We start from the raw sequence: 16,421 nt of genomic DNA, 5'->3' as shown, positions 1-16,421 counted from the left end.
TGCTGCCATAGGGAGTCAAACTCTCATGGTTACCAGAGGACTAGCCCCTTCTGTAACCCGAGCTATGTGAGAGGCCAAGGGCTATGGAGATTGGTGCTGCCTAATGCGCTAAGTGCCTGGTTAGTACTGCGACAGGAAACTGCCTGGGAAGATCAGGTCCTGGCATGGGAGGGACTTTGACTTTTGATCAAGCATATTAGCTTAGCTTCTAGCATTTCACTTCAAACAGAATTTAATTAAATAGTTATGTAGTTTGAAGGCACTTTTTCTTGGAAAATCTTGAAATTGATCATTGTTCTGCAAACTGGTGATAATTTAACAGAAAACCAACATTAAAGGCCATATCAGGTTATGTTATGTAATATAACTGTAGCTTAAAGGTTGCTGGAAATGGCCCATAACATTTAAATAACATCCTTCTTTCTTGAAATGCAATTGATCTGTGGTTCCCTCCAGCATCATGCAACAACGATGAATACATAACTGCAGAGAAGATCCGCTTCAAATGTCTGTAATAAGGAGCAGGGAGGTTGGAGAGTCAGTTATCCCAGCAAAAAGCTGATCAAGCTAATCTGCCTATGACTTCCTGCAGTGTAACAGAAAGAAAAAAAAAACGGACAAGCTTCGGGAACATCCGTTCATAGCTTCCTTCTCTTCTGCATGCCCGTTAGTCGTATCCAAGCTTTGTGCTGGTCATCAAAAATCAGTGGTGCATTAAATCTATTATGATGGTGATGCTTCCATTCTGATGACAAAATAACAACACGGGTTTTGAGCCGTGGGGTTAATTTTTCTGCGGCAGTGTGCTAAATGCATTAACCTTACGAATAATTTGCTTTGTGCTCATATTGTGCCTATGGAATCTAATTATGCCATTATTACACTGCAGCTCATTACGGCTTTGACATTGCTCAGGTTTTTTTTTTTTCCCCTCAGTAATGTTTTTCCACAGATTTCCCCATGTTTGTACTGCATTATATTCATGAGAAATGCAAGGAATTGTGGGTTGTGGAGAGGTTGCATGTTCGTCATTCCCGTCATCAGTGGGAACCTGACACGAATTGTGAGTTTCGCAGATCTCAGATGTGAATGAAGATGAAAATGAAATTTCCCGTTTCCGTACTTGTCAACTTTGATTGTTAGTGCTTAATAAGCCCAGATTTTATCCTCAGCTTCAATAACAAGTCTTACTCACTTGTTTCCATAACAACGCCAAGAAGAAGTGTGATTTGAGAAAGCGACTGTGATGGAAGAATCCTTTCAGATCGACCGTGTTTCATATTTTATGCTCTTGATTCTCGTCTGTCTTTGTGAAGCAGGCTTGAGGAAGCCATGTGTGGTGCACTGTATTTACAACATGCCCTCGGCTGTTTAGTCTTTTTGTTTTTCAGTTCCAGCTGGTTGCTGCAGAACAAAGCAAATGGAGGGTGCAGTGGTTGGTTACGACTGGATTCACCTGGTCCCAATTTCTGTGGAAAATCAACTTAACCTGAAGCAAAAATCGCAGGAGTTCTGACGATTAAAACGGTTGTGTTTGTGAATTTCATATGAATGTTTCGATAGAATAATTTAAGAAACAGTAAAACTGATAGAACGTTATTGAAGTGTGATACATTTCTGGATTTTTTGTATTCATCGTCATTATTTGATTTGTACTGTTTCTTAAAGCTATACTGCCTTTCAGATTTTTCAAGTTTAGCTCATAAAAATAAATTTCCCTGACACTCAGTTATTTTTGTTTAGTGGACTGAAAGCTACTGAATTCAAATCGGAGTTCCAATTTTATTATTATTTTTAAATAGAGCAATTAATGAATTAAGGGCCACGTGGCCCTAAATTCTCCACTATTTTTTCCTGCTTCGCCATGACCCAATTCAAGATACTACATCATGCATCACGTGGTGTACCTTCCCTGTTCGCGCAAGGCATTGTGGGACACAAATTTGAAACAGGAGAGAAAAATGGAGGACATGAATGAAACGTGAAAGACCACTACAGTAATGGAAAGCGAGAAGAAAAGACGTTATGTTGCGAAGGAAAGGAAACGCAGGACCAAACTAATAAATATCGGCGGTCAGCGAGCACCTCGGTGTGATCAGCTATTTATTTTGCGACAGAATGATGGAACTGTCAGTGCACGCTCAAAGGTAAACCTGTAGATGGCAGTGATGCAACACTGTGGATGCCAGCTGCCGTAAAACCCAAAAGAAGAAGTGAGCGATTTCATGCACATTATTTGCTAGATAATTCCCTCAAATTAAATGACTTTCCAGCAACAGAATGGTCTGTTTTTTGAGATATTGCAGAAATAACATATATCACAATGACCAAATTTCTGAGGTAACAAAACTTCACCAATTTTATGAAATCGAAAGGCCGTCTCGATCACCATACACCTTCATTTGAATGTATTTATTAAGTGTATCTGAGATTCCTGTGCTTGACTCAGTGTGGACTACTGCTGCTGTAGCTCATTCGCCTCAAAATTGAGTGTGTTGTGCTTTCTTTTCTGCTCACCACGTTTGTAAAGAGTGATTATTTGAGCTAACATAGCCTTCCTGTCAGCTCAAACAAATGTGGCACTCTCCTCTCAATGTACCACTCACAGGATGAACTTTCGAGATTGTGTAAAAAATTCCAGGAGATTTCTGAAATAATCAAAGCAGCCCAAATGGCAAAAATAACCATGCTATTACACTGATGCGGATGTTTGAACTGAATTGAAGCTCTTGACCTGCACGATTTTGTGCATTGTGCTGCTTCCGTGCAATTGGCTGATTGGATAATTGTGTGAATGGGCACAAGAGTTCCTATTCAAGTAGCTGGTGAGTGTATGTGGTAATTACAAGTAATTACTGGTACAAAATTACCATGCTTAAAGAATAACACATTGTATTCTTCATCCATTTACGGTTATATTTAATGTTTTGTAACGTCCATGAAACAAGTGAACAGAGGTGGAAAAAGTACTGAAAAATTGTAATTAAGTAAAAGTATCTTTACTTTGCTTAAATTCTACTCAAGTAAAACTAAAAGTACCCATCTAAAAATCTACCCGAGTAAAAGGAAAAAAAGTACTCAATTTAAAATGTACTTTGAGTAAAAGTTACTCAGTTGCTTTCAATTATTTGATGTAAAAAAAGAAAGGACAAGTCATAAATCAAATTGTTTTTAATGAACTATTAGTCCACATAATAACCTTTCAGGCAGTATAATGTATAAAGCTTTGTTTGGACTACCCCATAAAACATTTTCAAGTACAAGTGGCATAACTTGTAAATTCTATCATCCATTTTTTTTCTTTACTGACAAACGCCTGCTATTTTTATGCATACTTATATATATAATTTATGTATATATGTGTGTATATATACACAGAATCTAATCTAATCTAATCTAATCTAATCTAATCTAATCTAATCTAATCTAATCTAATCTAATCTATTAAAGCCACTAAAGCAGACTTACTAAATGACACATATGAAACGTAAACCAACCAAACTCAAAGTGTCCAGGGCTCTCACGATTTAAAGACATCTAAGCGATTCCTTAGTAACACTGTGCTCTTCCTTATATAGAAAATATAATTGACAAATTAACTGCATAATGTTTACAACCTGTCGAGAGGTAATGTGCAAACTATTTTGAGACCACCCCGTAAAACCTTTTTAAGCAAAGTGCCAAATTCTGAATTGCATGGTCCAACTCGAACACCACAATAAAAAAAGAAAATAAAACCAAACTCAAACAAGGTATCCAAGACAGTGAAAATGTTTTGATGGCCTATCAGTGGCCTCCCAAAGCTCTAGTTTAGGATACAGCTAACAACCCAGGAGCTAGTCTATACAATTAGGATTTTTTCATAAGAGACCAATTGCAACTAAAACCATGCACTCGTATTATTTCTGACTGTCGTTCTGATAAAACAAATTTGTAAACGTGAGGTGATTCATTTCATTTAGGCTACTTCACTTGAAATGTTAGTGATCAGTATGGATGCTAGGCGGCCAAAAGAATTGATAATGAAGGCACATTTTACTCAACAGTGGAAGGTTTTAACCAAACAATAAATATAACGTTTGGGATACACAGGTAAATGCACATATCTACTTACCACCACATGCTTCCGCAGATTTGATGTGGAAGTTTTGTAGACTGATAGCTCTGTACGGCAGGGCAGGCACATTTTGCTTTGCATTATTATGTTATTGCCTCGTTTGCATTTGAATGCAAAGTACTGGCTGAGATACGGCCAAGGATTTCCCTCGCTGTCCGGCGCATCTGTTCCACGGGAATTCTCTTCTTGGCAATCCTCAACCTCCTCCATGACCTCCTCTATCTCTTGCTCGGCTACCTCGGCACCAGCCATCATCCAACGATACATGTAGGCTAATATGGATATTCCGCGCCTGCGCCAGTTTCCTTTCAGTTCAGGCCAATTGTTTTTTTTCCCTGCATTTAATTTTTTTACTCAGTAACGGGCGGTTTTCGAATGTAGCGAAGTAAAATACTTGGTTTAAAATGTACTTGAGTAAAAGTAAAATTACCCATTTCAAAAACTACTGAAAAAATTACAAATTACACAAAAAATTTACTTAATTACAGTAACGTGAGTAAATGTAATTTGTTACTTTCCACCTCTGCAAGTGACGTTATGGCAGCTATAAATAGTCGTACCCGGTGTAAGTTTATGTGCTGTTATGAATTCCTATGGATTTATAATTGTAGGCTTGTGGTCATAAAACCAGTCTGGGGTCATCATTAGGTGAAATTTAAATCTGTGTGTATGGGAACATCTGAAGGGATGCCTGCAGAATTTTGTATTGCATTCTGACGTTAATGTTTCTCCCAGTTTTTCTTTGCTAAGATGAAGTAACATTGTGGAACACTGGACCAGCTCTATACCCTTCATAGGGTGCTCGAGGGTTCATGGGAGTTTGCCCAACCAGTCCACATGTGCTTTGTGGATCTGGAGAAGGCATTCGACCGTGTCCCCCGTGGTATTCTGTGGGGGGTGCTTCGGGAGTATGGGGTTCGGGGCTCTTTACTAAGAGCTGTCCGGTCCCTGTACGAACAGAGCAGGAGTCTGGTTCGCATTGCCGGCAGTAAGTCAGACCTGTTCCCAGTGCATGTTGGACTCTGGCAGGGCTGCCCTTTGTCACCGGTTCTGTTCATAATTTTTATGGACAGAATTTCTAGGCGCAGCCAGGGGCCGGAAGGAATCCTGTTTGGGAACCACAGGATTTCATCTCTGCTTTTTGCGGATGATGTTGTCCTGTTGGCTTCTTCAAACCAGGACCTTCAGCATGCACTGGGGTGGTTTGCAGTTGAGTGTGAAGCGGCTGGGATGAGAATCAGCACCTCCAAGTCCGAGGCCATGGTTCTCGACCGGAAAAGGATGGTTTGCCCTCTCCAGGTTGGTGGAGAAGTCCTGCCTCAAGTGTAGGAGTTTAAGTATCTCAGGATCTTGTTCACGAGTGAGGGAAGGTTGGAGCGTGAGATCGACAGGCGGATCGGTGCAGCTTCCGCAGTGATGCGATCACTTTACTGGTCCGTCGTGGTGAAGAAGGAGCTGAGCCAAAAGGCGAAGCTCTCAATTTACCGGTTGATCTACGTTCCGACTCTCACCTATGGTCATGAGCTTTGGGTAATGACCGAAAGAACAAGATCGCGGATACAAGCGGCCGAAATGAGTTTCCTTCGCAGGGTGGCTGGGGGCTCCCTTAGAGATAGGGTGAGAAGCACAGTCACTCGGGAGGAGCTTGGAGTAGAGCCGCTGCTCCTCCACATCAAGAGGAATCAGCTGAGGTGGCTCGGGCATCTTTTTCGGATGCCTCCTGGACGCCTCCCTGGGGAGGTGTTCCAGGCATGTCCCTCCGGGAGGAGGCCCCGGGGAAGACCCAGGACACACTGGAGGGACTATGTCTCTCGGCTGGCCTGGGAACGCCTCGGTGTTCTTCCCGAGGAGCTGGCCGAGGTGTCTGGGGAAAGGGAAGTTTGGGCTTCCATGCTTAGACTGCTGCCTCTGCGACCCGGTCCCGGATAAAGCGGAAGAAGACGAGACGAGACGAAGTAACATTTTCCATTTTCCCTGGAAATGTTTCGAAAAAGGGGACCTTCATAATATAATCTCCACCTGGAAGCTTCACTTCGTCAAATTTAATTATTGGGTATCCCCTGTTACACCCAGTGGATATGAGCTAACCTCTGCATGTATGAACCTGCGAGACGTGTTTGACTATTTTCCCTTCTATTTCATCCATTTGGAGAGGAGACCAGCATTCAGAGATGGTGATATCACAACATGTGGTTATTTGTTTTCATGATTGACTGATTTTTGTTTCCAGCGAGTTGGGAAATCTGTGTTCGGGTGGATGAAGAGAATTTTGGGATGGTTTATCAAAATCAAGAGGGGGTTTTCCATCCATCCATCCATCCATCCATCCATTCATTCATTCATTCATCCATCCATCCAATCATCCATCCATCCATCCATCCATCCATCCAACCATCCATTCATTCATCCATCCATTCATCCATCTATCCATGGGTGGCATGGTGGTGTTGTGGTTAGCACACTCGCCTCACAGCAAGAAGGTTCTGGGTTCGAGCTCAGTGGCCAACGGGGGCCTTTCTGTATGGAGTTTGCATGTTCTCCATGTTTGCGTGGGTTTCCTCCAGGTGCTCCAGTTTCTCCCACAGTCCAAAGACATGTGGTTAGGTTAACATGGGGCAGCCATAGGCTGAAGTGCCCTTGAGTGAGGGCACCTAACCCCCAACTGCTCTCCAGGTGCTGTAGCATAGATGCTCACTGCTCTGGGTATGTGTGTGTGCTCATTGCTGACTTGTGTGTGTGCATGTGTGTGTTCACTGCTTCAGATGCTGAGGACAAATTTCACTGTGCTTGAGTGGGCACATGACAAATAAAGGCTTCTTCATCATCCATCCATTGTCTATACCGCTTATCTGTATTGGTTGTAGGGGAAGCTGGAGCCAATCTCAGCTGATTTGGGGGAGAGACAGTTTTTTTTTTTAATTAATAGACTGCACTTTTGAATCAGGAGATTTAACATTGACTTGACTAAAACTTGACTAAACACTGACAAATGGTATTCATCACTCTTGAGAGAATGTAACCTGCTGCCACATCTACCTTTTGACAGGTTTTACTATGCAATATTTCAAACATTTTTCAAAGCCTTTGGGAAGATTTCAGCAACTGTTGGACTGAAAACCATCTGGCCGAGCTGGCTAGCTTTGATTCCTTAGGCAGATTGTGTATAGGCACTCTATTGCCGCATCCGTGCCCTGTAGGGGAAACTCCTGCAGATGAGAAGACTTTCTTTTTCTCAGATTTCAAAGCATTCATGCATTGCAGTTGCTGGTAAAATCAAGACGGTGATTGTTAGTTTCTGCTCGTCATTATTAAGTGCTTAACAATCCCCACTGTTCAGTTTTTGTTATTGACAGTGAAGAGCCAGAAAGATGAAAGTTGTAGCATTGTATTAAAACAGCACCCAGGAGCAAAAGCAAATTCCTTACTATCATTCAAGCAATAATATTTATTTTAGTCGAATAATCATATTTCAAGAACATTTTGAATTAAAAGCTCCCTGAAGTACTTTACAGGAAAACTCCACCCTGAAACACAGTGTGCTTGTTGAACACCTTATTCCAGATTTAGTTCCCTTTTGCTGTTATAATGAGCTCCAGTCTTCTGGGAAGGTGTTTCATGATATTTTGGATGTCAGATGAGGAGGTTTGGTGCACAGTCAGCATTCCAGTTCACCCCAGTGGAGTTGAGATCAGGGATTTGTGCAGGACACTCAATTTCCTTGGCAAACCATGTCTTTATGGACCTCGCTTTGTACACAGGGGCATTGTCATGCTGGAACAGGTTCGGGCCTCATAGTTGCACTGAAAGGAAGTTGTAATGCTCCAGTACGCAAAGGCATTCCATACTGATTCAGTGCTAGCATGGATGCCACTGAAGGGCACATGTTCATGACAGAGTTTAATATGCAAGAATTTAAATAGGATTTTTAGTGTGCTTGCTGCTTGGCGTTTCATGTTAGCTGTTAGCATATTAGCATACTGGCTGTTAGCATTTTAGCCTCAGTGTGTTAACATGCTAACAATTAACACTTTAGTCATTAACATTTGTGACGAGTCATGGAATCCATGGACACATGTCAGCCGAAATGAATAAATAAATAAATTAATTAATTAATGCTTCTTTTGCGATTTTCTCGGATTCGTTTCGGCTGATGTGTCCGTGGATTCCATGGCTCGTCACATTTTAGTATATGCTAGCTGTTAGCATGCTAGCATTAGCATGCTAACAGTTAACATGCTAGCATTAGCATGCTAACAGTTAACATGTTAGCCATAGTATGTTAGCATTTTAGCCGTTAGCATATTAGCATGCTAGCTGTTAACATATTAGCCTCAGCAAGTTAGCATGCTAATTGCTAACAAGTTATCCATTAGCATGTTAGCATGCTAGCTGTTAGCATGCTAGCCTTAGAGTGTTAGCATACTAACAATTAACATGCTAGCCATTAGCACGTTAGCATGCTAGCTGCTAGCATGTTAGGCTTAGCATGTTAGAATGCTAACTGTTAGCATCTGTTATTGTGTTAGTATGCTAGCTGTTATGTTAGCTGTTAGCATATTAGCATACTATCTGTTAGCATATTAGCATCAACGTGTTAACATGCTAACAGTTATTATGCTAGTCATTAACATTTTAGCATGCTAGCTGTTAGCATGTTCGCATTGACACATTAGCATGCTAACAGTTAGCATGTTAGCCATAATATGTTAGTATGTTAGCCTTGGCATGTTATCATGCTAGCTGTTAGGATGTTAACATGCTAGCTGTTAGCCATATTAGCCTTAGAATGTTAGCATGCTAACTGATAAGATGCCAGCCATTTACATGTTAGCATACTAGCTGTTAGCATATTAGCCATTAGCATGTTAGCATGCTAGCTGTTAGCATGCTGGCTGTTAGCATGTTAGGTTTAGCACATTAGAATACTAATTGTTAGCATGCCAGCTGTTAGCATATTAGATGTTAGCATGCTATCTGTTATTGTGTTAGTATGCTAGCGGTTATCATGTTAGCCGTTAGCATATTAGCATGCTAGCTGTTAACATATTAGCCTTAGCATGTTAACATGCTAACAGTTAACATGTTAATTGTTAACATGTTAGCATGCTAGTTGTTAGCATGTGAAACTTAGCATATTAGCTTGAGAGCTGTTCTGCTACAGCTGAGGAAGCACACTTCGCATTTTCTCTGCGGAAATGCAGTCTGGTTCCTTTAATGGCTTTTTTTGGGTTGTATGACTTGGTCAGAAAGTTCTTGAGGTTGAGGTGAACATTCTTTTAATTAATTAACCTGTAATTACAGTTTCTGACATAACATGACATGACATGACATGACATGAATGGAGGCATTTTCACTTAGCAAAAGCATCTAATTTTGAGTGTATCTTAAGTGAAGCTGCATGTCTGAGCACCAGCAGGTGGCACAAAGTAATTTATGTTTAATCACAGCAGTGGAAAAAAAAAGGCCCCTCTTACCTTCCTTCTCTATACCATACCACCTTACCCGCACTCTTGCTAACAGCAACCCAAGTGCTAAGTATATGTGCTAACGCAAAGCCAAAAGTCAAATATTTGTCAGATCTACTACTGGCAATAATCTTTAGTGTGAATATGACCACATACAGTAGGTCTGCATATTTCAAGAATATCTTGAAGTAAATGCTCCATTATGTACGTTAGAGGGGTATAACACAGTGGCACAATCTGTATGTGCATATGTATCTGTATCAGTTTAGTGCTCTAAAGATCTATTTGAATTTGAACTGGAAGTGGGTGTGGTCTAGACCAGAAGCCTTTTTTTTTTAAACTATGGTCCCTGGAAATACCAGAAAACTCTGGAGTTGCTGCTAGAAATAGAAGTCATTATTCATTAGCAAATTATACCAATTTGCAGAATATAACTTGATTCATATCCTGAACTTCGACAGTTCTTCAACCTCAACTACATCACTCGAGTTTATAACTGGTCTCAACCAGATGCCCTGTGGAATTCGCAACGACCTTTCAAAACAACATTTTCCCCAAATCAAAGAACTGTTCTTGACTGTCCAGAACAATAAAATTTGATCAGATTTACATTAGTTTTAAGGTTTGTTCCTTTCGAGAATGATCAGAATAAGCTATCACATCCTGATGTAGTGCTGCTATGAGTCAAAATGGAGTCCGTTTCATTAGGGCCCGAGCCCTATGGGCGAAGGCCCTATTGTTCTTGTAAGAGTTCACTATTATTATTCTTCCGTCTTCTTCTTCTTCTTCTTCTTCTTCCGTCTTCTTCTTCTTCTTTATTTTTCTCCGCTGTTGGGCCATTTTCGGGGCGCTTGCCATGGGCGAAAACGCACGAAATTTGGCACCAGTTCCGAGAATTGCCACCGCTACTCAGAACCAGAAGCCCAAACTTGGCCGGGGCTCAGGGCCTCCATAGCGCCCCCTAACTCGTTGTGATTTTGGCCTCCCGCATTAAGGTGCCTGGTTGCCATATAGTTTGTAGTAGTGGCATGCAATTTGGTATGCATATGTATCTCACTAAGCCGGACAAAAATGTAATGCCAATGCATTAGCCACGCCCAACAGGAAGTGAGGTAGTTTCACTTTTGTGCGAAATGCATGGCCACGAAGACGGCGCAACTCCTCCTAGACCGTTCATAGGAATGTCACCAAAATTGATACACATCATCTAGAGACATGGCTGACAAAAGTTACTAAATAGGTTTCACGTAGGATAAACCGTTCAGAAGTTATACGTCAATCAATTTTCGATGCAAAATTTTACATGCTTAAAAATTCATACCAAATCTTCTGATTGCTCAAAACTGCTCATACTTCACACGCAAATCATTCATTGAGCTTCTGACATGTTACCCAATTTCTGTGATATTTCGCCACTGGGGGCGCTATTTTTGGGCAAAAATTCCAATCTTTCCTCAATTTTGGTCAAACTTCACGGCCACCCTCTTACTACCTCCCATGTCATGTATACCACGTTTTGGAAATTTTCGTCCATGGGGGGCGCTGTTTTTGGCCGACGCAATTGCTCCAAAACGGGTTTTTGGTAAATAATTCCATAATGCTTTTCCTTCACACCACTTCCTTGTGATAGTACGTTGCTGTTGTAGACACTTATTTTTCCAACTCATAATCGCTCATGTACAGCATAGCGCCACCTACTGACATGGGAAAAACCAAAAAATTTATTCTTCAAAAATCTATATCTCATCTTCTATTTACTCAATTGTCATCAAACTTCATACGCAAACTCTTCATAGCTCACCTGACGTCTACGCCAAATTTTGTGCACTTTCGCCCCTGGGGGTGCTGGTTATGGCAAAAATGATATTGCAGCTTCTGATTTGTCAAACTTGCCAAGCAAACTCTTTACAAGACCCTTATTGGGGCGCTTGCCATGGTCGACAACGCACGAAATTTGGCTCCTTTTTCTTAGACTGCCACCGCTACTGAGAACCAGAAGCCCAGATCCAGGCGGGCCTCAGGGCCTCTATAGCGCCCCCTAACTCGTTGTGATTTTGGCCTCCCGCATTAAGGTGCCTGGTTGCCATGTAGTTTGTAGTAGTGGCATGCCATTTGGTACGCATATGTATCTCACTAGGCCGGACAAAAATGTCATGCCAATGCATTAGCCACGCCCAACAGGAAGTGAGGTAATTTCACTTTTGTGCGAAATGCATGGCCACGAAGACGGCGCATCTCCTCCTAGACCGTTCATAGGAATGTCACCAAAATTGATACACATCATCTACAGACATGGCTGACAAAAGTTACTAAATAGGTTTCACGTAGGATAAACCGTTCAGAAGTTATACGTCAATCAATTTTCAATGCAACATTTTACATGCTTATAAATTCATAACAAATCTTCTACTTGCTCAAAACTGCTCATACTTCACACGCAGATCACTCATTGGGCTTCTGACATGTTACCCACTTTCTGTGATAATTCGCCACTGGGGGCGCTATTTCTGGGCAAAAATTCCAGTCTTTCCTCAAATTTGGTCAAACTTCACGGCCACCCTCTTCCTACCTCCCATGTCATGTATACCACATTTTGGGAATTTTCGTCCATGGGGGGCGCTGTTTTTGGCCGACGCAATTGCTCCAAAACGGGTTTTTGGTAAATAATTCCATAATGCTTTTCCTTCACACCACTACCTTGTGATAGTGCGTTGCTGTTGTAGACACTTATTTTTCCAACTCATAATCGCTCATGTACAGCATAGCGCCACCTACTGACATGGGAAAAACCAAAAATTTTATTCTTCAAAAATCTATATCTCATCTTCTATTTACTCAATTGTCATCAAACTTCATACGCAAACTCTTCATAGCTCACCTGACATGTACGCCTAATTTTGTGCACTTTCGCCCCTGGGGGTGCTGGTTATGGCAAAAATTATATTGCAGCTTCTGATTTGTCAAACTTGGCAAGCAAACTCTTTACAAGACCCTTATAAGGGCGCTATTATTATTAGGGCCCGAGCACCGTACAGTGCGAGACCCTATCGTTGCCATGTGTCCAATTCTGTTCTTTGTCGCCATTGCGGGAGTAATGTCTCTTGCCGAAGAAGCTGTGGAAGGTATTTCGCGGGGACGCACGCCCCCGCCCCCCTTGGCCGCTGGCGCGAGGGCCCGTCGAGGCCGCTTGCGGCTTTAATTATAATTGCTATTTGATTTTTTCCTCCATGATTTTCTCCCTAATTAAGTCATGGTCAATTCTCACCCATCAGGCATGTAATTGCCTATCACATGACAGCTACAGACCAGCAATGGCGAATGCTATCATGTGTCTTGGAGGAAGCACGTGAAGCCAGCCAACCACAGTTTTTCCACCTGCTGCTCATGTAATGTCCGGGGTGCCAGAACACTCTCAGAGGAAAGCGTCATCCACATACTTCCACATGCATAAGCTGACAGATACACATGATTGGCTCGTGGCACTGTGATTGATCCGGGAGAGGCTGAAGCTTCATTGGGATACAATGAAGAAACCGGGTGCTAATGAAAAAATGTGTAATATTTGGGGCCTTTTCCTCAAGCATTCATAAAGTATTTGAATTTTGTAGTTTCCTTTTTTTGTATTTTATTTTTATTTTAATTCCAATATACTTTGCATTTGGTTGATTTGATTATGGAGTTTGCATGTTCTCCCCGTGCCTGTGTGGGTTTCCTCCAACAGTCCAAAGACATGTGGATTAGGTCAGCTGGCTACTCTAAATAGCCCATATGTGTGAATGTCAGTTTGAATAGTTGTTCGTCTTTGTGTTAACCCTGCTATTGATTGGCAACCTGTCTAGGGTGTATCCTGGCTGTCATCAGAAGTCAGCTGGGATTATCTCCAGCTTCCCCTGCAACCCTGATGGATAAGCAGTATAGATAATGGATGGATGGACGGATGGATGGAGTTAAATAAGACAGTGAGCTGAATGATTTGATCTAACTGTCTTATCATTCCACGGGTTCACATGGGTTATTATTACCATGTCGTCTGGCATTCTGTATTTTTCATAAATAGTTGTGGTTTCTGTCTGTTATATTGCAAAATTATATGTAATTATAGATTCAACATGGGACATAATTGCTCTGATGGTAGACAAATAGACAACAGACAAGAAACAAATGGCCTTTGGTCTGGTGATAGACAAACAAAGTCAGAGCAGAAACAAAAATTTAGTACACCTCCTATTTCTATCTCCATTTGTTTTGAAAACATGATCTCATTCCTAATATGATCTCATTCCGAACTTGAAGGGCAATCGGTCAAGTGCAAACCTCTGTCAAGCTTCATGTTATCAACATCAAAATCAAATCACTTGAACCTAGGATAATACTAAAGCTGTACACCAAATTTCAGCCAAATCCGTACATATATACACACAACCCCGATTCCAAAAAAGTTGGGACAAAGTACAAATTGTAAATAAAAACGGAATGCAATAATTCACAAATCTCAAAAACTGATATTGTATTCACAATAGAACATAGACAACATATCAAATGTCGAAAGTGAGACATTTTTAAATTTCATGCCAAATATTGGCTCATTTGAAATTTCATGACAGCAACACATCTCAAAAAAGTTGGGACAGGGGCAATAAGAGGCTGGAAAAGTTAAAGGTACAAAAAAGGAACAGCTGGAGGACTAAATTGCAACTCATTAGGTCAACTGGCAATAGGTCATTAACATGACTGGGTATAAAAAGAGCATCTAGGAGTGGCAGCGGCTCTCAGAAGTAAAGCTGGGAAGAGGATCACCAATCCCCCTAATTCTGCGCCGACAAATAGTGGAGCAATATCAGAAAGGAGTTCGACAGTGTAAAATTGCAAAGAGTTTGAACATATCATCATCTACAGTGCATAATATCATCAAAAGATTCAGAGAATCTGGAAGAATCTCTGTGTGTAAGGGTCAAGGCTGGAAAACCATACTGGGTGCCCGTGATCTTCGGGCCCTTAGACGGCACTGCATCACATACAGGCATGCTTCTGTATTGGAAATCACAAAATGGACTCAGGAATATTTCCAGAGAACATTATCTGTGAACACAATTCACCGTGCCATCCGCCGTTGCCAGCTAAAACTCTATAGTTCAAAGAAGAAGCCATATCTAAACATGATCCAGAAGCGCAGACGTCTTCTCTGGGCCAAGGCTCATTTAAAATGGACTGTGGCAAAGTGGAAAACTGTTCTGTGGTCAGACGCATCAAAATTTGAAGTTCTTTATGGAAATCAGGGACGCCGTGTCATTCGGACTAAAGAGGAGAAGGACGACCCAAATTGTTATCAGCACTCAGTTCAGAAGCCTGCATCTCTGATGGTATGGGGTTGCATTAGTGCATGTGGCATGGGCAGCTTACACATCTGGAAAGACACCATCAATGCTGAAAGGTATATCCAGCTTCTAGAGCAACATATGCTCCCATCCAGATGACGTCTCTTTCAGGGAAGACCTTGCATTTTCCAACATGACAATGCCAAACCACATACTGCATCAATTACAGCATCATGGCTGCGTAGAAGAAGGGTCCGGGTACTGAACTGGCCAGCCTGCAGTCCAGATCTTTCACCCATAGAAAACATTTGGCGCATCATAAAACGGAAGATACAGCAAAAAAGACCTAAGACAGTTGAGCAACTAGAATCCTACATTAGACAAGAATGGGTTAACATTCCTATCCCTAAACTTGAGCAACTTGTCTCCTCAGTCCCCAGACGTTTACAGACTGTTGTAAAGAGAAAAGGGGATGTCTCACAGTGGGAAACATGGCCTTGTCCCAACTTTTTTGAGATGTGTTGTTGTCATGAAATTTAAAATCACCTAATTTTTCTCTTTAAATGATACATTTTCTCAGTATAAACATTTGATATGTCATATATGTTCTATTCTGAATAAAATATGGAATTTTGAAACTTCCACATCATTGCATTCCATTTTTATTTACAATTTGTACTTTGTCCCAACTTTTTTGGAATCGGGGTTTTGTGTGTATATATATATATATATATATATATATATATATATATATATATATATATATATATAATTAAAATACACACACACACAGTCTATGGGGTGGTATGGTGGTGTAGTGGTTAGCACAGTCACCTCACAGCAAGAAAGTTCTGGGTTTGAGCCCAGTGGCCAATAGGGGCCTTTCTGCTCCATTTCCAGTGCTCCGGTTCCCCCCACAGTTCAAAGACATGCAGGTTAGGTTAATTGGTGGCTCTAAATTGACTGTAGATGTGAATGTGAGTGTGTGAATGGTTGTTTGTCTCTAATGTGTCAGCCCTGCGATGATTTGGTGACTTGTCGAGGGTGTACCCTGCCTCTCGCCCATAGTCAGCTGGGATAGACTCCAGTTTGCCCATGACCCTGCACAGGGTAAGTGGTTACAGATAATGGATGGATGGAAAAAATCTGGATCCACATACATGTCCGGATTCTGAATTCAAATACTGTACAAAACCGGATTTGCATCAGAATCTAATCAAATGTTCCTTGGCCCATGGCTCACCTTTCCTCCAAATTTCATCAAAATCTGTTCACTACTTTTTGAGTTACACTGGGAACAGGCAAACAAACAAGCAAATGGAGGTGAAAACATAACCTCCTCCAACAAAGTAGGCAGAGGTAACAAAATATTTGTGTCTGGTTACATCCCTAGTACCTTCACTGTACCAAATGACTGCAGCTAAGTTCATTTTAAGCAATAACCTGCCTATATACACCACATTGGCCAACTTTTCTCATCAGTAAACTCACTTTGGAATTTGATCTTCACGACAATCTTGCCAA

Source organism: Neoarius graeffei, chromosome 28 (assembly GCF_027579695.1).
Source record: "Neoarius graeffei isolate fNeoGra1 chromosome 28, fNeoGra1.pri, whole genome shotgun sequence".
In the NCBI taxonomy this organism is placed as follows: Eukaryota; Metazoa; Chordata; class Actinopteri; order Siluriformes; family Ariidae; genus Neoarius; species Neoarius graeffei.
This window is presented reverse-complemented; position numbering follows the sequence as displayed.